The sequence below is a fragment of the Papaver somniferum genome, chromosome 9 (genome assembly GCF_003573695.1).
Source record: "Papaver somniferum cultivar HN1 chromosome 9, ASM357369v1, whole genome shotgun sequence".
Lineage (NCBI taxonomy): Eukaryota > Viridiplantae > Streptophyta > Magnoliopsida > Ranunculales > Papaveraceae > Papaver > Papaver somniferum.
The window spans coordinates 12417262-12440185 of record NC_039366.1 but is presented as its reverse complement, the minus strand read 5'-3'; the positions used below and the strand labels follow the sequence as shown (position 1 = coordinate 12440185).

The 22924-nt window shown below is 36.3% G+C and overlaps 1 long non-coding RNA gene across 1 annotated transcript; it reads left to right on the top strand.

Annotated features, from left to right (window-relative positions):
* Positions 1-22229: 22229 nt before the first annotated feature.
* On the top strand, positions 22230-22924 carry LOC113308379. Its single transcript, XR_003339718.1, has 3 exons — positions 22230-22405; positions 22599-22675; positions 22848-22924. It is a non-coding gene; the product is annotated as an uncharacterized LOC113308379 (long non-coding RNA).

The window sequence follows — 22924 nt, the reverse complement described above, 5'->3', positions numbered from 1 at the left end:
CTTTGGACTTTGAATTTTGGGACATTATTTTTTTATACCCTACGGAAGGGTACCCTTAAATATAAACTGTGTGCAGGGAAGGAGGACGATTACAATATCGTCTCGGCCCCTCGGGTTCGCACACTGACACCGGAGTCAGTGGCCCGAGTCGACTTCAACGGTTCATCCCCCGTCTGGTACGGGAGGTAAGCTTTCGAAACACCTGCGAATCCCCTGTCAGCGGGTTTGCTGTATTCCTTAAGGTGATTCATTGATTGAGGACGAATTTGGACTGTTTTTAAATTCCTAGTAAAGGGCAAGGCCTGGCCAATACAAGATAAGGGTTCGGATTTCATCACCGCTCCCTTCTTGCCCGCCTTAGGAAAACGAAACCTAACGCGAACCCAAGCTTAAAACTTGACTAGAACGAGACCGATAGGGTATCGTGCTTATCAGGAAAAATTTTCGAAGGATATTGGTTACTTTCTTAAGCACACCTCGAAGTTCATGATGGTTTCTGTGAGTTGAATGCGTGACTGCGTCGCCTTGTGATAGCGGTGAGGCCTTTGGTATCAAAGCTCCACTGAGCTTCCCTCACCTCAATTCAACTTACTTTGACTCGGATTGATTCCAGAGGGGTTTGCTTAAATTGTAACGAACTCCCTTTGAAGGATTAGAAGCTGGTCTAGAAACAATCTAAGTGGAGCCATCATGCTTTTTGTTTGCTAGAAATCAGTAGGTTTGATTTGGTCGAGTCATCCTTGTTTGTGATTGTATAGAATTCTCTTGTAATTAAGAATGTCGAACTGGTATGACAGAAGCCAATACAATGAGTATCGATCTGAATTCAAATATGGACATCATCATTTTTATGACCATGGTGGTAATAGTAGTTGGGAACGCCAACCTTTTCAAGGTTATGGTTCATACCATGGTGAGCCCAATTACTATCCACACGCGAATTGGTCTTACGAGCAAGAAAATCAGGAACACTATAGTATTGGTTAATCGTTTTTGGAAACTAGTCCTGATTATGATATTTCTGAACCTGTTCCATCTCTATAAGAGACCCAACAACGGATTGAAAGGACGTATAAACGTTTAGTTGCAATGAATAGTTCAAAAGAAGAGTGTACACGATATTCTGATATGATAAACGAGAGTGGTGAACGTATAAGTGTTATGCTCAGTGAAATTCAGGCTCGTCTAGAGGCAGAAAATGAACAGTTGGCTAATGCTGCTCGAAATAATCTAAATTTCCAAAATAGGGTTTCTAATTCTACCCTTGATATCAATAGTGAATATTTGCCTAATTTAGAGGACGAGGCTAGAATAAAAGACACTATTTATTTAGATAAGGTTCAATCATCTTTGTACTATTATGATGATGAGGATAGTAGTAATGAAGAATCTGAGATATGTAGGCATAGTGATCAGGAATCTATTAATCCAATTGAGCTTTATAATGATTATATTATTTCTAGTTCAAATCCAAATATTTTTTATGATTATTCACCTATTCAAAAGGACGAGGATTTGATTAGGGATACCACCGTTTTAGACGATGTAGTTTTTCTTTTTGATTACGAAGCCGATAGTGGTTTAGAGGAACGGGTTTATTCCGAAAATGTTGTTTTAGAGTCTAGCGACTTAGAAACAATAGTATTAGATGAAGAAGATATACCCGTAGAGATGAGTAAAGATGCACTACCTGATGATAAATTAGAAGAATCAATTGACCATTTTCAAGAATCTAATGATCCAGAAATTAGGGAGATTGTAACTAGTCTATCTAGAGACACTGAAAACTCTAAGTTTGGGGGTGATTATCACCTTCCTAGTGCCTTACCTTTAACTCTCAGAAAGTCCCTTCACTTAGGACTTGATATCTCTGCCTCGACAATTTTACAAGATTACCTTCATACTCGTTTTCCCGAACCTAATGATGTCCAGGAAGAAGTTCAATCGTTAGAAACCCATCCTCTGGTTGATGTGGTTTGCCCAGGCTATGATCCCCAGATTGACTTTGTTTTCCCACCAAATAGTTTTCTTCCAACTGTGGAAACGTTTATATTCCAAATGTGTCGAATATTACGTTGTGAGACTAAACCTAAATGCTTTAGGAAATTAGAATCGACACATTTGCTTAAGAATGACTACTCTCATTGTGGTCAATTATGTAAGTCAAATCTTATTGACTTAGAGGATCCTCAGTTATTTAGGTTATTATTGTGCGCTTCTATGATCATATTTGAGTTTTTCCAGACTCTAGGACCTAATGATTCGGATCCCACCTATGAAGAAATGCAACCAATGAAAATTTTCTATTTAGACCCTTTCATAGAACCTGAACCTGAACCACAATTAGATATAAATTTCTTAATCAGGAAACTAAGTAAGGGCATGATAGTCTTGTTCAATTTCTTGGTTCATTGCAGTTTCCTTTGGTCAGCTCTATTTAGTTTTGAAGACCCACAGTTATTTCGACTGTTACTATATGATTCTACGTGGTGACTAATCCCTGCTTAGTCTGGATGAAGACTTTAAACTTAGCACTTCTTGGGAGGTAACCCAATATTCATGCGACACGGTAATATCTTTCCTTATCTCTTTTGCTTCATTGGTAACGGTTTCTCCTTGTTCATGTTTTTAATTTTATCTTTAGAACATTGAGGACAATGTTAGGTTTAAGTTTGGGGGTATGAGAGAAACTTTTTAGTTTCATAATAAATAAACTCCAGAGCCTAGAAATTTATGCTTATTTAGGATGGCACTAACCAATCCAAGTGGATGGAAGCATTTTGGTTTTAGGAGTTGAGGGACCAATCTGACTAGATGGAAACATCTAAAGAGTTTATTCATAAAATCACAAAGCTCAGGTGTTAGAAATAACATGATAGTTTCGCCATATCTCGCTGAGTCCTTTTCATTTCTGTTTCTATTTTTATTTTTAAACTATGTTTCTCTAGGTGATTAGGTGGGGCTCACGGTTCAAGTTGTTACCACTGCTAGGGTAAAATAGAGTGACCGAGTACTGAAAAAAAAATGAAATGAAGAAATGAAAAAAAAAAGTTATGAAAAAAAAAATTTATTAAAAAAAGTTTTAGACCATACCATTTGACCAAACGGAATAAAATTCAATAAAGTCGGCCACTGGAACCCTTGTATATGCCAGTTGTGTTGACCTAGAGTTAGGATTATCGAACACTGGTTCCCTTGTATATGCCAGTGATTTGATATTAGTCAGACTATCTCAGTAATTTAGGATAGGTTTATTTTGGCAGTGGCCTTCAGACAGATATGAGAAACATCGTTCACCTAGTTAATATCAAAACCATATATATTTTTTCTATATCCATCTCTTAATCTATCCATATGATTAGTCTGACTCCGAGTATGATGTTCATCGTGAAACTATCTTAGTAGAGCTCTGTCACTTATATGAATTTTAGTATACTTGGGTGCAAACTCGTATACAGCAATTAGAATTTCGCATCAGGGTATTTCCTCCTGTAATTAACAAGTATGCCAACCAAGAAGGTTCTTTAGTGATTTCCAAGATTTTGCTTAGATAGTTAGGGTCTGGAGTAATTATTTTGTGGGTATATCTCTGGTAAGCCCTCCCGAGACTATAACTCGACCACTAGGGCCTCCTAGGGGTTTAAAGGCTTATTGCATATGATAAATGCAATCGATAATGCCTGCGAAAGTGAGTTAGGATTTTATTTTGTAGTTTTTATTTGCTCGGGACTAGCAAATAATAAGTTTGGGGGTATTTGATAAACGCATTTATGTGTCTAATATATCTCATTTGTATATACTGTTAGTGCCCATTTTTGTACTTATTATGGTGTTTTATTTATTTATAGGTGTTTTTGGAAAAATAATCTTTTGCGGCGAAATTGGTTAAAAATGCGGCGTTTGGAGCTCCATTGACGGTGTACCGGAAGTACCCAGGAAATACCCCGGAGGAACCTCGAAAAAGTGCAAAAAATGTCCCAGAAAAATTACAAAAGGCACCCAAGAGAAATTGATTTTGGCACCCATAATTTGGATAAGGGCACCCCTGGACACCATAGCTGTTAAAGGCGCCCAACTTTTGGATTAGGGGCACCCCTTTTCTTCACGAGTTCAAAATAGAATTTTGGCGGGAATTTTCCATGCACGTCTGCATGATTTTGATTTGATTTCTGGGCAGCTTTGAGCGAGATTCAATCGCTGGAAATTATTGGGCTAAGCCTGTTAAGGCTAAACAGGCCGAATGCAAGTGATTTTAGCGATCAAGTTGGGCTGGAATGACCGGGAGAGAAGATCAAAGTCCAAACAGGGGAGCTGTTTTCACGGGTCTGCTGTGGAGGAATTTATGGAGAATATTTGAGGATTAAGGGAAGATATCTTCTGTTATTTGATTCCAGTATATCTTGGGAACTTTTGGTAACAAAATTAGACGCGTACGAAGAGATTTGAAGGGATCAGCAGTTATGAGGGAATAATATCGAAACCATGCAGTGAAGATTAAAGAGAATATTCTGTGAAGATTTGGTGAGCTATTACGTATAAATAAGCATCTTTAGGAGTCATAGAGGTTTTATCAAGAGTTTGGGGTCGAGCCAGAGCCGAGAGGAGCGAGAAATCTGGACTTGCAGGATTGTTCACCTGTTGCTGCTGAAGAAGAAGGAGGAGCTCAAGAACACGAAGAACGGACGGCCAAAGACCGTCGTTCTTCAACAGTTCCAGCAGTAGTGGAGAAGTGTCGCAATTTAGCTGCAGTTTTCTGGTATCGTTTCTTTCTGGACGTGTTTTGTGAGTCTCAGAACCACTGTTTTATAACTTTTGACTCTTTTAATCATACTTTGTGCATCAAATATATATTTTGAGAACATGATTATTATGATTAGCTAAACCCCAACACTAGGATGATGGAGGAAGTCGTTCTTTACGCATATCATAATTATATAAATTCTTTTTTTGAATACTTGCACTTTTTATTAATCGATTTATGATTTTTCTTAATTGGTTGTGATATCGTATGATGATGTATGCTTGGTCGTAGTGCTTTTGATGCGTCATGTTAGTGATATACAATAAATATTCTAAAAATCTACCTTGGAAAGAATGAGAGTCCTTATGATTTGAGCTATAATTGTTTCGAATAAATATATGAATTGTGTGAATGATTAATGGTGGAATCCTGCGTCCTAGTGTCTCTTGATCATGTGACAAATATTGTGTATATATTTTTATTTTTAAATCTTTACAAGTCCGAGCAACGAACTTTTACTTATCACTAAAAAAAACTACAACAATCAGCTCACAATAAACTTAATTGGCTAGCGAAACAAGTAATTGTGGAATCACAAACAATGAGACGAAGTTTTTTTGTGATTACACTTTATTTTGCCTATCGGAGATATAAAATCTCGAGCCAGTTATTTCAATTGCACTCAACACGATAGAAATAACAAGATCAGATCACGCAACTACAAAGATAATAGTTGGGTCTGGATTCACAATCCCAATGAAATCTTCAATTCGTTAACCTACAGGGTCTCGAGAAGAAACCTAAGGTTAAAGGAGAATCGACTCTAGTTATGCAACTAGTAACACACCGGAGGTGTGGGGATTAGTTTTCCCAGTTGCTAGAGTTCTCCTTTATATAGTTTTCAAATCAGGGTTTGCAATCCAAGTTACCTTGGTAACAAAGCATTAAATAATCACCATTAGATGAAAAACCTGATTCAACCAAGCTAATATCTTTCAACCGTTAGATCGAACTTAGCTTGTTACACACAAATAAAATGTACCCTCATTTAGGTTTCTGTAACCGTACCTAAACGTGTACACTAGGTTGGTTCACAAATAGTTAACCAAGGTTAGCCATATGATTACTCTGATATCAACCTTATTCATCTTAACCATAACTAGTTCAAATGACTCAAATGAAACTAGTTAAAGAGTTGTTCAATTGTTTAGAAAACACCATTGAAACCAAATCAGTTTGATTCACTTGAATCAATCATGGACATTATAACCACGGTTTGAAAAGATTGTGTTCCTTATGATTTAAATGCTTAACTCCATGAAATGACCGATTTAACAAAGTAACCAGCTTAAGTATGCGTACTTAAGCAACCGTAATTTGAGTTTGTTAAGTTTCCGAACTCAGCAGAAAATTTCGGTTCGAAAACTTCCGCCAGTATGCGTACGGGTACGCATACTTAAGGTGACTAGTTTAGGAGTTTGTAATTCCAAAACTCAACAGATATTTTCGGTGCAAAACTTCCACTAATATGCATATGGGTATGCATACTTATCTTTCCTCCTTCACCGATTTCGTATACACACATATGCATACTCTTGGTTCCCGGTTTATGGATTTATACACTAATGTGCGAACACACTATATATGTTTATATCCAAAGATGGTTATATCCTCAACTCTTTATTTCAATCATTGAAACATTGTTCTATAATGACAATAGCTGTTTTCACACACTATTAGCATCAAAGCAATTTTCAAGATATTGAAATAATCATTATCGAAACATTCCAAGCCTACATCAAAGGATTGTATCACACAAACCATGTAAGATGTTACTCGAGAATTTTCTCATGATATTATATGAACTTGGTCGAAGTGAAAGCTTACCAACATATATTTCGAGAAATATGTAAGCGAGATATACTCAGCTCGAAATCTCAAATGTGTATAGAGAAAACTATATCGTAACACGACTTATGTCTCAATATAGGAGATAATATAAATAGACTTTCCAAGTGATAAATGATTTTAAGTCTCCACATACCTTTTGTCGAAGAAGTTCCACAAGCTCCCCTTAGTAGTTCTTCGTCTTCAAGAGATGACCGTCGAGAGATCTAAGCTTAACTACACTATCTATGTCCTAGTCCGAGACATCTATAAATAGGCTAGAAATCAAGACTTATAATCACTACAATTGACAAACATGCTTGATATAGAAACGCATGCGAGTTCGACCCAGAAATGCTCTAACGTAAAGATATTCCACCATATCAGAACCTCAAGCCTTACCAAGGATCCAAAAATAACTCTTAAACTGGATATAAAGAAAGCATATGACAGTTAGATTGGGGATTCATCAAAACTGCATTCACTAGGATTGGATTTCTATCAACCTTTGTAGATTACATTATGTTATGTGTCACATCTGTTCCATATTCGATCAACATAAATGGTACACCTCATGGGTACATCAACCCAACAAGAGAAATTAGACAAGGAGACCCGCTTTCGTCCTATATTTTCATAATATATGCAGAAATCCTATCTACAAATCTGGGAAACCTTTAAAACCAAAAGCTAGTTCGAGGACTCAGCATATCAAAAAAATCACCACCCATTATTCATTTGATGTATAATGACGACCTCCTAATCACCTCCAAATCTTCCAACCAGAGTAACCTTCAACTCAAGAACCTACTTCATTCTTATGGTATTTTGGCGGGCCAATAAATGTCCATCATCCGAGATTGGACCCAAACAAGGTAAGTAGTCTAAAAAAATTATTCGATATGCCGGACACATCAAATTCCCCTATTAATCTAGGGGTCCAATTCAAGCAAAGAAGAGCATCTAATCACACCTTTGCACCTCTCCTTCAAAGACTAGCACGAAAAGCAAAAGGATGGATGACAAAATGTTTAACTCAAGAGGGAAGAAGGATGCTCATTAAAACCTCTCTATTCCCAACCTCGAACCACATTATGCAAATGCAAAATCTACTCATCAATGTATACACAAACAAATAGATCGTATCGCCAGGAATTTTTTCAGACATGATTCTTCAGTTAAAAAGCTTCATCCTATCGGTTGGGACAAAATAACAAAACAAAACCAATATCCGAAGGAGGATTAGGCATAAGGAAAAGCAGTCATCATAACAAGACTCTTCTAATGAATTTTTTTTGGATCTTGCATGAACAACCTAACTCCATCTTTGGAAGTTCTTTCACTGAAAAATATCTTGATCATCAACCAATTCTACAATGCATTGATAACATACCATCTTCCTCCAGTGCTCAATAGAGAAAATTGGCATCAATCGTTGCTACCATGCAACAACTGATATTTCATCATACAAGCCTCTAACCCGGTGCATACGCACCAGATGCATAAAAGTAAAGTTTATGTGCAGTCTCTGAAATGTTATTTTGTGAAGCGTAATTATAAGCAATATCAGAGAAGGAAGCATGATGCTCAACTTATTCATTTTATTTATAAAATTTGATGGAAAAAAGGACATATTCTTCTAAATACTCCAATAATATTAGCTTCTGAAAACAACCAAGCCGAAAGGGAATTACCATCCATGTGTTCCTTTTATTCTTTTAACTACTTAGGACAAAATGTTGAGTCCCTATTAAGGCATATTATTTTGAACACCAACAGTAAGAGCTAATTTTATGTTGGAATGTATTCCTCTCTATTATCTTAGCAAAATTTGACCACTACATTAAACATTTCAAAATCATAGTACATTTAGCATTTATTTGTGAGAATGATAGTGTTCTTGAGGCTAAAAAAATGGCTCCATTGGCATCAACATTTGCAGTAATTATAAAATTTTACTTCCATCGCAGGTAAAGAGAGGATCAATCGTTGATTATTTGATATAGTAGTGATTAATTATAAAACAAACGTATCACCTTTGAAGTTTGTCATTGAAACTGGCTATAGCCGTGTACAGTGGATTATCCCCATCAGTTCTGTTAATGTGAACTCCATTTGCTGAACATATAGCCTGCACATTTAACCATAAATTACTTTTGGCCTTCCCTGAACACTAAAACACACAGAGTGGAGATCAAGTTTTTCTCTTCTTTCTTTCCCTTCTCTTCTTTTCTCTGTAAATGCTTTCCCTGTAGTCCGTTGCTTCCATATTCAATTTCTTGTCGTCCTGATCACAATTTGTGCATACTTTTCTTTTTTGATACATCTCATTGTGAAAAAAGAACAAACAAAAAATAACGATAATTATGTGTATTTATTTCCTTCAAAATATATAAGTATTTTCTATTGCGTTACCTTGTGAGTTGTGATTGTGGATCGTTGATTGAATGCAAAGTTGCCATAGACGTTTATTTCTTCACTTGGTTAGTCGTTGCGCAACGTTCTTGAAAAGAAGTGAATCCACTCGGCTACTTGTTTATTGCCCCTTTTCAAGCATATATGGTCTGCAATGTACATAGGAGGAGAAATTGGGCGGCAAAACAAAAGAAATAATTGTAAAGTAAAGGCCATCAATCCATTTCAGATTGGTGTTTTTTTATTATAACTCCAATCATCCCGTGGGGTACTACCTTCAATCGTTACTTCCTATACATCATTCTGCATCTTTCTTGGATAATCTTGCTCAGTCGCACATATGATTTGCAATTGATTTTTGTTGCTGCTAGTGTCAATTGGATCTTCATTCTCATTGGCATCAGATAAGCTTTGCCATTCCGGTGGTTGTCCAGACTAATAAAACGTAGTTCAAGTATATATTGTGACACCAATCTGGAATCTCTAAACTTATCTACTCTTGTCATGTCGAACAATTTCGCAAATAGAAACTAATAATACATTATTCTAATTAATATCTTGGCTATAGACTGAATAACTTTTGGATACACAATGGAAATTCCAATTGCCTCTTTCCAAATAAGATCCTAACAATGGCTATTATTTTTTCTTTAAAAAAAAATGAGTTTGTTTTCCAGATTTGTTCCCTAATCCGATGAGTAGAGAATGATTGCGGTGCAAAACATAAATCTTAATATCAATGGATGGTGATGAATATCTTTCGAAAAGAGGTTTTCGTGAAGAGATTTTACTGACGCAGATGAAGATAAATCCATTATTTTGTAGTATCCGAAAATTAACCAATAGGAGATGCGTCGTTTGGATTTTGGAGACTTGGAAACTGAAATATTTTGTCTGAAGTACAAAATAATTAGCGTCCGTTAGGGTTTCCTAGCAAAGCAACGTTTGGATTGAGATGAGTTGGCCATGATGACATTGAAAAATAGGATGACATGGTTTAACCACATAGCAGATTGATTATGGCTGCGCCACGTGGCGTTTTGGGGTCTCCTATTATAAAAAAAGATTGGTAATGGGTTATCAACCCCGATAGAATTCAACTGGATTTAAAACTTTCCAAACCTATATCCAACACAATGTCATCCTATCTGCATGGTAGCTGATATCATTGACCCGATCTCTCACAACTGGATCCAGGAAAAATTAACACCCCCCACCCCAATCTAACAGCCCAAAAAATCATAAACATCCATCTCCCCCAGGATTGTACCCAAGGCAAAATTTATCTGCCACACTCAAAATCTGGAAAATACACTACTTCATCGGGACACAAATGTCTAACCCATGGTCAACCTACTCAAACCCCCTTTCCACCTACCAAATTCCTGTGGATTTTACCATGTCCACCAAAAATTCAGCTTTTCTTGTGGAAACAATCAACGAAGGTCTACCAACCTTCTCTCCCACATCACAACCATCTGACCAACTCTGACATTTGCCCCAAATGCAACAATGATCCAGAATCAGCGACTCACCTACTAATTCACTACCCAATTGCGACTATATTTTGGAACACCTTACTCACTCAGCTCTCAACCACATGAAACTCCAACTATACCCCCACATTTGCGTTAACGCCTCAGACAACTATTTCCCAACTCCTACAACAATCAGCATCGATATTTGTCATCTCCTCCTTCTATTTTCTACTCTGGACCTTATTGTTGGCTAGGAATGAACAGATATTCCTTCAAAAGCAAACAACTTCAGAAGAAATCTTAGCTAGGACCCGAAAACAACAACAAGAATTCTCCACAACACAAGAATCCTTATGATCGGTGCTACCAGGAGATTCATCGATATATAACCACTCAAGAAACACCAAAAGAATCTCGACAATCTCGGTAGGATGGTCCATCCCAAGTATAAAATGGATTAAGATCAACACAAATGGGGCAGCAAGGGGTCACCCAGGTTTCGCAGGTGCAGATTTCATATGCAAGGACTCTGAAGCACGAACTGTAATGGTTTTTTCTCAACCTTTAGAAATGATGACTTCCTTAACTGCAGAAACTTGGGCTCTGCTTTTGGCATCAATAACAACAGCCAAAAGGCAATGGCCAAAAGTTCTCTTCGAGACGAATACAGAGAACCTTATGCGCTTCATCATATCCCTTACTCCACCCCTGACACATCTCAGAGATGATTGAGGAAATAAAGAATAAAATACGGCAAATCCCACAGGCTGCTATCCAACACAACTACATAGAAGGAAATCAAGCAGCATACAAATTTTCCAATCATGCAGCAGGTGGAAATCAAATGAGAAACTTTTAAACCAAAATTTGGGATCAGGCAATCCCGTTTTTACTCAAATTATTTTCCATGACTCCGTGGATATCACATACCCACGTCAAATTGTAACTTAATTTTCTTTCATAAAATGCATGCTTCAAAAAAATAAAAAACAATAAGATTTAAAATAGTCTAACTTAAATGAATCGTATACAACTAGTATAGTTAAACTCAGACATACTGATAAAAGGAACCATATCTAATAGTATATTTTACTACGGTATGACTCATGCCGCAGTTTCGACTAGCTGTTAAAATTAGGGTTATTTCACGTTTGGTACCTAGGAAATGTGCAATACCTTGCTTTGGTACCCAATATTTGAAGTATTAGGAGTTGGTACGACGCACTAAATTCCTCCGGCGCATGGTAGGAGAATTATGTGGACTACTAAGGGATGATACAGTATGTCTTATGGTGAAAATAAGAAACATGGAGAGGGGAGGTTCGATAAATATTATTAGACCGAGATGAGTGATTTATCGTGATTTTTTTCCCATTAAACCAATTGTTTTTGTTGCTATGGATTTTTCTTCTCCAGTATGACTTTTACTAACAAATTATTACCTTTTCCAAGAAACTTAAATATGTTTATCATAAATTATTTCACTTTTCGACAAATATTTTTATGACCATGTTCAAGCTTGTTAAATCCTCTAAAGCATCTACTTTTAAGTTGGAGTCCGACCCAATTTACATTTTTCAATAAACGGTAACAGTGGATCCACTTAGCTTGTAGATTTCATTTTGGTTTCGAAAATATGGTTTCTTATTATTTCAAGGTGTATAGCTAAATAATTTTTTATTTTCTTCTACGATCAGACTTTTGTTCCTTTCCAATAATTTCTTATCATATATTTTGGGGACCGACCTACGTGTCGAGGGTTAATGTTTACATAACTTATGTAAACATAAATCGATAATAGCATCTATGTGACTTTCACACATGAGTTTATCATTATCTCTTCACGATCCTTTGAAAAAGCCTACCTAAAAAGGCTAGAACTTATCCCGCTATATCACTTAATCCCGCTAGATCAAAAAGTTACACAAATCATAAGAAGTCACCACAATATGAGACTGGAAATCAGGGTTAGTGAAAACCGAAAGAACTTCTCATAACCGAAAGCAAAACATAAAAGATATTCATTCACAACAAGCTATGCAATCAAAACAACCATCAAAAAGAATGATACAAAGGATTTGAATAAAAGCTTAATCATTCATATTATTGATAGCTTTTTAATAGACTTTACATAAATATTGAAATAAATCAACAATTGATTAGTCTATTCTTATAAGAACTGAATCCTATATATCTTTGCATGCCTTTTCTGTGATATCCTTCATATTGGTTTCGAATTCTGTAAGATTTTTCTTGTTGTAATCCAACATCTTCGTATGATAGATATCAACATTACTGCATGTTGTTGACCACTGGAGATGCTTCAACTTTTGTTCATAACAAAATATTCCATGTTTTGCATCAACAATTAAATCCATGAGTAATTGTCTCCTTCCAATAAGTTATAAAATTCCTTTGAACAAATTGGTTGCATTGACCTTTGAGGGGGAGGATTTTATGGGAAAAGGACTAAATTTAGAACAAAGTTCGGATCTCCTTTTTCAGTGGAGGTTAGGTCGAGAATTCTCGACCTCTTCAATGTATTACTCACAAACAACTTCACCACTTTCTTCACCATTCTTCATAAAAAGAATAGTATGAAGTTCTCTGTATAAAGGTCGAAATCTACATGTCTTAATCATAACAGAAATCTCATTCCTTAAATGTTCCACATATTCCTCCTTCTTCCAAAAACACATTATAGACAATATTTTTTGTTATACAAGAGGTTTCTCTTAATACTTAGAGATTGTATTTTGAAATATAAATCCGAACCTGATAAAATATATAGCTTTCGAGCGGTTCAAATAAGGAAGTTTATGAAATTTCGAAAGTAGTCCCAAAACTAGAGTTAGTGCAAGAAAAATGAAATATAACCGGAACTTATATTTTATTCACATATGTTCCATTTTTATTTTTTTATTTTAAAAAAAACTCACTCGCAACCAGTCACCACAAGTCATACAAGATTTTGTACCACAAGATCTCTAGGTCATTTTATTGCATTGCATTGTTAATATGAAAATCTTATAATTAGAGGTATTGTTAACATATGGAACTACTGCAGATCCACCTCCACCAGAGCTTTTACTTTTCTCAACCAGTTTTAGCGGCTGGTTTCTAAAAGACATGGTACTAGATCTGTACAAGAGAATAATAACTAAACTGTTTTGTGAAGGGATAGGTCCAAGAGGAGAGAATATATAAGAGATAGTTTAGGGCTTCCCTCGTGTTTTAGATTTAGGGTTTTGTCTAAGCTATAGGATTTGAGATTTCTTTATCATACTTTGAGATCTGCCGTTTATATTAGGGTTAGTTGTGATCGTCAATTGATTTATGCTATTTTGTTTAACGGCTGATTTGTACTGCATGGATTACCATTAATGAAAGGGGCACACAACTTTCCAACTTTGAGATCCGCCCGTTAAAATTAGGGTGATCGTTGATGGTTTTCTTATATTTTGTTTTGACGGATGATTGTATTGTATTGTTAATATGAAATCTTCCTGTCGATTTTGTATTGTATCTCTAGGTCTTTCGATTACAAAACAAGTTTTGTATATGTACTTCCTTCAAACATATGTAATAAACATATTTTCCTAGGATGAAATCACACATATATCCAATATACAATCAAGTAACGAGTTACATGGATTATGTCGATGTCACATTTACGAAATTCAACAGATAAACGTTATACATCGTAACCAAATATTATTACTTGATCATAATAAAATGACAAAGTCTAATGCTAGGGAATTAAATATAACCTCGCATATTATGTTTTAATGTTAAACGACTTGAAAGCAATGATATGAATGAAAACAAGTCAAGTCAGTATCACAATACCTCAAGTGGAAGGATGATGTCTTCGTTGTAGTCGATACGCTTTCACGATCTTCAGTTCTTCAGAGTAATACTTGTATGTCTGAACATTCCTAAATTTTCTAGTCTAACCTAAATGAAGTTGACTTTAGTGCATTTAATAAAACGACTCTAATTGAGTATTATTACTAAAATATGACAACCAACCTTGACATACCAACGCTAGATGGGTTCACCCGAGCAATGCCCTAACAATGCAAAATGAGGTAGAAAATGACAAGATTTTATACAGAGAAGCCCAAAAGATCTAAAACAGTGACTGATATTTATGTTAAACGTAGAAGCAATGATTTTCAAAAACATACATACGAGTGAAAATAAAAAACACTAGATCTTTTTAGCAAATGTGTTAAATACTTCAATACGACACCTTTACTTTTGATGCTAACAAATCCTTAAGAGTAGTAATGACATTTCCTCCGTTATTTTTCCTCCATAAAATGATTTTTGAATTAATCATATCACGAAGAAAAATTATCCCAACATCTTAATTGAAATCCATCCAAATTTAAAATGAAAAAGAATTAAACAGGTAAAAGTACTTATTCCTCCAATAAAAACAGCAGTATGCACTTTACACAACAATTACCTTCCATGGGCCCAGATTATGGACTCCACAGAAACCCAACGATTTCAAATTTTTCTCTACTGAAAATTTGAAACAAAAAATTATCCCTTAACGCATACAATACTCAAATCAAACCCATATGTATACATAGTTTGTTTTTGTAACAATCAAATCAAATATACATTAGAAATCTAATTTTTGTATACCTGGTTTATATATAATTAATATTTATGTTTGTGGGTTTGTAATTGAGATTCATGACTGTACGTGGGTTTGTAATTGGTTTCCTTTCATGTATTTTTTCCCTCTTTGAATGAAAATTATTAGGGAGACAGTGATTCTTACTGATGCGGTTTTTTCCATTGATCTCCCACTGAAAGATATTAGTAGGGAGAGAGAGCGAAACAACCCCAATATGCAGCTTATATCTTTTTGAATTACTCATGCGTGTCGTATAAGGGCTTAGAAGGTGAGATCATTCTCGACCACTATTTTTATCCTATAATTTTAGAGGAATGGGAGCTATCTTTAACTGGAGAAAGCCTATTCATAACCATCAGATCGGGAAAAATACAATGCCTTTTCTAAGACGAATGCTTTTTTAATTGATAAATTATAAATACAGATAAACTTCGATCTTAAATTGTGTAAATATCATTAACGACAATCTAAACACCTTACAACTAAAGGTCTTTCGGGTGTAGTTAGGTTCTTAGATTTTTTTATGAAAGAACTCGATAAATTCATGATTATACACATCAAAAATTACCTTGCAACTAAATTTTATTGAGATAATACAATCCTACTTACTCCATAGGTCGTTGCAGGGTTTTTACATGCGCATGAGTGACGAATCACAAATTCAAAAATCGATTCGGGTTGTAAGTATAAAGCGGCCTAAGAATCGCAAATGTCAATCCCAATCCCGAGTCAACGATTCTTTGAATCACCACAAATTTTTTATTTTTAAGGAGAAGCATAAAAATGAAGTACATGATTCGACCCTAAGACCTCGTGCACACATACTAGGAGTCTGACCAAAGTTTTGTTCTCCTGTTTTTACTACTAAGTACTTCCGATGCATTTTATTTTTCCTCTTTGAATGACAATTATTAGGGAGACAATGATTCCTACTAATGCAATTTTTTTCCATTGATTCCCACTAAAAGATATTAGTAGGGAGGGAGAGTGAAACAACCCCAATATGCAGCTCACATCTTTTTGAATTGCTCAAACGCGTCGTATAAGGGCTTAGAAGGTGAGCTCATTCTCGACCACTATTTTTATCCTACACTTTTAGAGGAATGAGAGCTATAGGTGACTGGAGAAAGCCTATTCATAACCATCATGCCAGGAAAAACACAATGCTTTTTCTAAGAAGAATGTTTTTTAATTGATAAATTTTACAAATACAAGTAAACTTCGATCTTAAATTGTGTAAATATCATTAACGACAATCCAAACACCTTACAACAAAAGATCTTTCGGGTGTACTCAGGTTCTTAGATTTTTTGATGAAGGAATATGATAAATTCATGATTAGACACATCAAAAATTACCTTGCAACTAAATTTTATTGATATAATGCAGTCTTACTTACTCCATAGGCCATCGCATGGTTGCGCACATGCTAGGAGTCTGACCAATGACTCGTGCTCCTGTTTTTACTACTAAGTACTTTATTTTATCTTCTATTCATAATTCAACGTACGAATTTTCGTAAAAATGAATAACGAGTTACGATACGATTCACGACTTTAAAATCTTGATCTATTGACTCTATTCCCCATAATAGCTATAGGTGTGTACCAATATACAATTAAACAACTAGAAATATTTTGGTGATCATATGGAACGGTATCCCTCTAATAGCGCCAACCGCCTTTAACAGTCGTGCCATTCCTATCGTCCTTCCTATATGTATTCTCATACAATAATTCTAGACCAACCGAATAAACCACCATGAAAACTTCCGAAAGGGATCCAATGATCCTGGGCCAACCCTATAGCATTTGGATGTATGCTTGGCAGAAATGGATCCCCGTTGGCAGCGGCGGAGCCAGCCCATCGCTAGGGTGTATACTTGCACCCCCTGCCCAGCTGGCTCAAAAGCCTAATTTAAGCCCACTAGAATATTTTTTGTTATTTACAAGCCTAACTTTGCTTATTTGCACCCCTAAAAATATTTTGCAAGCCCAAAGTAAATTTTTACACCCCTGTTTGAGGGTGAAAACTGTTTCTGCTGATTTTGGTAGTTTCGGGTGTGTGGGTGAGAAACGAATTTAAACCCTAAACGATGTACTGCAAGGGAGTACTTTAGATTCGAGAGATCAATCTGTACAAATCCGGTATAAAGCAAGAAATGGCCGTTCCAGACTTGCTTCGGTCACAAAGTAAAGGAGAAGGGTTGGTTTTGGGGAGGGAAGCGAAGAAAGTATTGAGACCAGAATAATTGATTCTGGAAGAGTAGTTGTTTTCTACGACTTATATCAGAAAGTGGGAAGCTAACAGATGGAAAGCTAGCAAATGTTTTCTGAGGGTTGTATGCTCCTGACCTGAACTTGTTGTTCGGTGGAAATAGGTAATGCCTATTTATACAAGTCGAAGTGAAACGTACTCTGGTCTCATTAAGAAATGGAAAACGGGTGAGTAAATGGGAGAAGGTGGTAACCGGTAACGCCTGCAATTGATGTTCCATAAAAGAAAGCGTTTCACATTACTCCCTGTATTTGCTAACCTCCTCATCCTTATGACACTTTCTTATAACGGGCGTATTGTGCGCCGCACGCTGTAAACCGCCTAACAAATACCCAATGAACATCCCCCAATTTGTGACATGCGTTGATGTCTCGAGTGTTTTCATGGAAAACATGTAGCACGTTGTTCTTGTCTGGCAAGTTGAGCTTGGGAGACTTTCCGGCTCGGTGGTGACCTTCGAAGGTCGAGATTTTGCATCTTAAGAGGAAAGGTAGCAGTTGATTATTGCAACCCTTTGTTTGGTAGCCAGTGACATGAAAGCATGATCAGTATGGCTTTAATATGGCCTAGTTTAGGCGCGGCAAAAAGTTAGGGTTTCGGCTTTGTTTAGGCGCGACAAAACTAGGGCCAAAGGTTGCCATGCGTTAGCTGGTAACCTTGGACGGCTAAGATTTGCACCTTAGATGAAAGAGTGGTCGTTGATTGTTGCAGGCCTTCGTTTTGGTAGCCGCATAGGGAAGGACGGAATGGTATGGCGCGACAAGGTGGTTGGCATGCCTTGGCGTGGTTCGGCGTGGCGAAAACTAGGGTTTTGGGCCAAAGGTTACCATGCGTTGTTTGGCGACCTTGGACGGCTAGGATTTACATCTACGATTGAAGGGTGATCGTTGATCGTCTCACGCCTTCGTTTTGGTAGTCGCATAGGGAAGGCCAGCATGGTATGGCGCGGCAAGGTGGTTGGCATGCCATTGGCACATGTGGCATGACATGTCTTAGAGCGGTTTGGCGTGGCCAAAACTAGGGTTTTGGGCCAAAGGTTACCATGCGTTGTTTGGCAACCTTGGATGGCTAGGATTTGCATCTAGGATTGAAGGGTGGTCGTTGATCGTCGCACGCCTTCGTTTTGGTAGCCGCATAGCGAAGGCCGGCATGGTATGGCGCGGCAAGCTGGTTTTCATGCCATTGACACATGTTGCATGGCATGCCTTGCACTAGTGGAAAATGGGGTTTTTATGACTCACATCAGAGACCCTCATTGACCGTAGCCGATACGTTGACCAAAGATAACGGTCTCTGATTCGGTAAAAACATGTAAAAATTCCGAGAGCCTAATAAACCGTCTCTGAATTAGAAATTTTATTTACCGTTTTGCCATCATAGAACTACCGATTCAACGACCCTCAAACTCCGATTCAATGGTGAATGACTCTGGGCCCCATAATTTCTGTGGTCATGATTTTCTAAACTTAAAAGAACGGCTGGATGATTACAATCTCTCTCTCTCGTTTTTATCGTTTCACTACTAAAGAAAAAATCCTTTCTCTTTCACCGCATATCATCCGTCACACCTCACCTCTGCCCTCGGGCTCCATCTCTCACCTAAAGAACCAGCACCATGGAAATCCCTTCTCTTTATTCTTCTTCTGATTAATAACCCAAGATGCCGCTAATTAGATCTCAAACCTGCTGGAAATATATTTACATCATTGCTCCTTCTCAATTTAATTTCAATTCATTATCGATTGAATCCATGTTTTTTTGTTTTCATTTTTAGGGGTTTTGTCGAAATCTTTAACAACTTCTAAGATGTTTTTCGATTTCTTCGATCCATACATATATAGCTTTTCATGTTTTTGTTAGGGTTTTTATAAACGAACAAGAACTAGGTACCTTTGCAAGAACCTGCAGTTTGGTAAACAAAATTTAAGAACACCGATCTTCTTCTTGTTCTTGTTCGTTTTCTAGTTTTGTTTACCAAACTTCAGGAACAATCATTCGTATCTAAATCCAAAAAATCAAAACTCTAATTTCATTTGATAAGTTATCTTATTTGCTTATTTGCAAAAGAAACCAGTAGATCTGAAATTCTGCTCAGATTTGGAATAAAATTAAGGATTTGATTTGGGGGTTTTGTTAGGGTTTCACTAAATTGTGTTTGTAGAAATTTTCATTGGGTTTTCTTTTAATTTGTATAAAAAAGTTCTGGGTCGTGTCTGATTTTCTGCAAACGAAGCCATTTAATTAGGATTTGATTTTTTCAAACTATATCAGGTGATGTAATTAGGCTTTAGAATTTTATTTTTCCCTAATCTCACTATGGATTATTATAGAAAGTTAACTCATTTTATGCTAAACTCCCCTTTCCAACTTTGAAGTTGATTTCAGTCACAATGTCATAAATCGTGATGTCGTGTTGGTGCGTTTAGTTTTGTTTGTTTGTTTCTTTTTTAAATATCTTTGTTGTTCTTATTTTTGAAGATCAGTTGAGCTAAATTCTTATATGTTTACTTTGTTAGCAACAACTTTAACCGGATTCCACCTCATTGTGACTACGTCAGTGGGTATGGTATGGTTTTTAAATCAACTGGCTTATCAGCATCCAAGCATGTGCCTTTGTGGGAGCTTCTTAGGTTCTCAATTGTTGCTAATATCACAAGAATGAGTTTGAGACTTATGCTAAACTCTGTTGGATTTTACCAGGTCTGAATTACATTACATAGTACAAATATTTCTTTCGCTTAAGAATCTGTTTCCATATGCTGCTGGATGAATTTGCTGGCGACTATTGATGCTTTATCGAATACTTGTTGATGCAGATGAAAGGAGACTGTCCATTGAAGCCATTTTGGATGAGACATTGATATACTTTTAGGTGTTACTGGATGGTTAGTATGTCAACCACTTAGTTTGCTTTTATCAGACTTGGTTTTTGGATATATAAATGTTTTTGTGTGAAGATTGAATGCAGCCATCCAAATTTAGTTTTCCATCATAAACAGATGAATGAATTGAACTTTGAGATGGCCTACTACATGCTTGTTAAAATCACCCAATGAGTTCCGTCTTTCAAATATGGATTTTAGTTTTGAATTGATGTACAGATTTCACCTTGGTTTCATGTTTTTACCATTAGTTTTCATATAATGTTTGTAAAAAGGACTCACTGAGTTCCATGAATTCCCTCCCCTAGCTGGGGTAGTTAGTTGATTCCATGTCATTTTGCTTTGTTTTTGCTGCTGGAATCTTGTACAGAACCTCTACGTGGGTTGTAAGCCAAACTTGGTGGTGTTAGTAAGATGGTCTTTATATGCATACATATATATAATTATGATGTCTTGTCTCCTCTTTTGCTTGTATTTTTTAAAAATGTGATCTTGCGACAATATTAACTAATTTTATTTATTGTTTCAAGAATGATATAAGTGTATTAGTCTTTTTTTTATGATACTGTATGCTTGATATTTGAGTAACTTTTCTCATTATTCAGTAGCAGGAAATTTAGCTAGGTCATATTAGGTTATACTGTGTAGTTCTGTTTAACATATATACTGCTTCCTCTACGAGTGTATTCGTAGTTTGTTACGCATTAATGAAAACTGGATCTTTCAATATTTATGTATAGTGACTCTAACTCTCTACTGATTCTCGATGCAGGTACGGTGGGGGCATGAGTTCAGCTATAGCCGCTCCAGAGAGTGACACTGTAGGGTGTAGCTTTCTAGGTACGTATACTTTATTTCTTCCATAGTGATGAACTCGGCAACTTTCAATGGTATTCTGATCCTTGGGTCTGGTTTCTTTTTTTTTGTAATTGATGAATCTCCAAATTATAAGTGTTTATACTTACACCTACTACATACATTATTGCTATATATATATTACCTTGAGTTAATGTAGTCTCCTTGGACAAGTTCCGCGATAATGTCTTATGAGATTTGCTCATATTGTTTTTTTGAGTTTCCTTTCCAGGGATAGAATATTTATGAAATTACAGGACTCTATCTTTGGATTCTCTGAGTTTGACATTCATCCATGTGTACTAATTTTGGTGTGGTAACAGGCAAGAGGGTTAAAAAAGCATCTGAAAAGGCTCAATGCGCTTAAGCATTGGATGCTTGTCAAGATTTGTGGTACCTTTGTAAGAATCAATAGTCCCTTTGTCCACCTCTTTCCATTTATGTTGCTTAACTTTGACGATTCAGCTAGTTTTATGCACATGTATTCTCTACTTGCAGAGATTTTTACACAGTATTATGGAAACTCAAGGAGTCCTAATTGTAGCTGCAAGCTTGCAGATCATACTGGGATTTAGTCAAGTATGGGGGCTTTCTTCGCTGCACACATTAAATTCGTTTCTAAAGATTGTGATGGTATATAATCTAATTGCAGATTACTTACTTAGTTCTTCGTGATTGAATCACAGGTTCTTCATCCCTCTCAGTATATCACCTGTAGTTAGATTGGTTGCAATAATGATTATTGGTAGAGGTGAATATCTTGTCCTTGTTCTGTAGCGTTTAACATTTGGTAAGTCTTGGGCGTGTAACATTTGGTAAATTCCATGTCTGCTTGGATCAGTTTGTCTCAGTTCCCTGTTTTCGGTTCTGTCCTGTTTTAGAGTCCTACAATAAAAGAAGGTTTTGTTCTTCATCAGTATTTGATGTTATATCTATGCATCTATGGTATTATTGATTTCATGTTGAATAAGCACTAAGATAATCCGTCCCTTAACCAGGTCTCATTCATCAGAAGTTCTGCAACTGGTTCTAAGGTGATGGCCTCTGCATCTCAATTGGTTAAGTTATGTTATAGCTTTACCTTGGAATTATGTTAAGTTTTTTTATATTTTTTGAGCCTTCTCATTTGGTATGTGACTGTGTAGCATCCTGTCTCTATGGAACTTGGTGGTAAAATTCCAATTGTAGGTTTTTGAAGTTACAGATCTTGATAAAGGTTAGTTTCAATGGCCTAGAAGCCTTTTTCGTATCGAATTTCCCTTACTGTAAAGAAGTATACACAGTAATTTCATTATGTATCTTAACTTTCAATAAATCCTTTGTCAATTATTAATTGTTCCATACAAACCTTGAAAGTATCGGTACTTATAGGTATGGGCGTTCATAAATTTGTGTTGTGTTAGTAACAGCTGCCGAGATGACTATTTTTGGTTGCTTTTGGACAAATGGCCAAATCTATAGTGCAACACCTCCCCTTCTACTGCATGTAAGTTTCAGAAATGGACGCATTTGTTTCTCCTTGACCTTTATCTCTTGTGCGAAATTTGGATTTATTTTCCCTGGAACCATCTACATTTAGTTTGTCTTGCCAATCAATCCAAAAATAGCAATAACTGACCCATCTCTTTATGCATCACTAATGAAGTTACTGTGCTTAGGGCCTGCAGTGGTGTACTAAGATTCGTCATGGAAAGTGGTAACAAGGGTTGTTAGGTTGTTTCCTTAACTGTAGAGT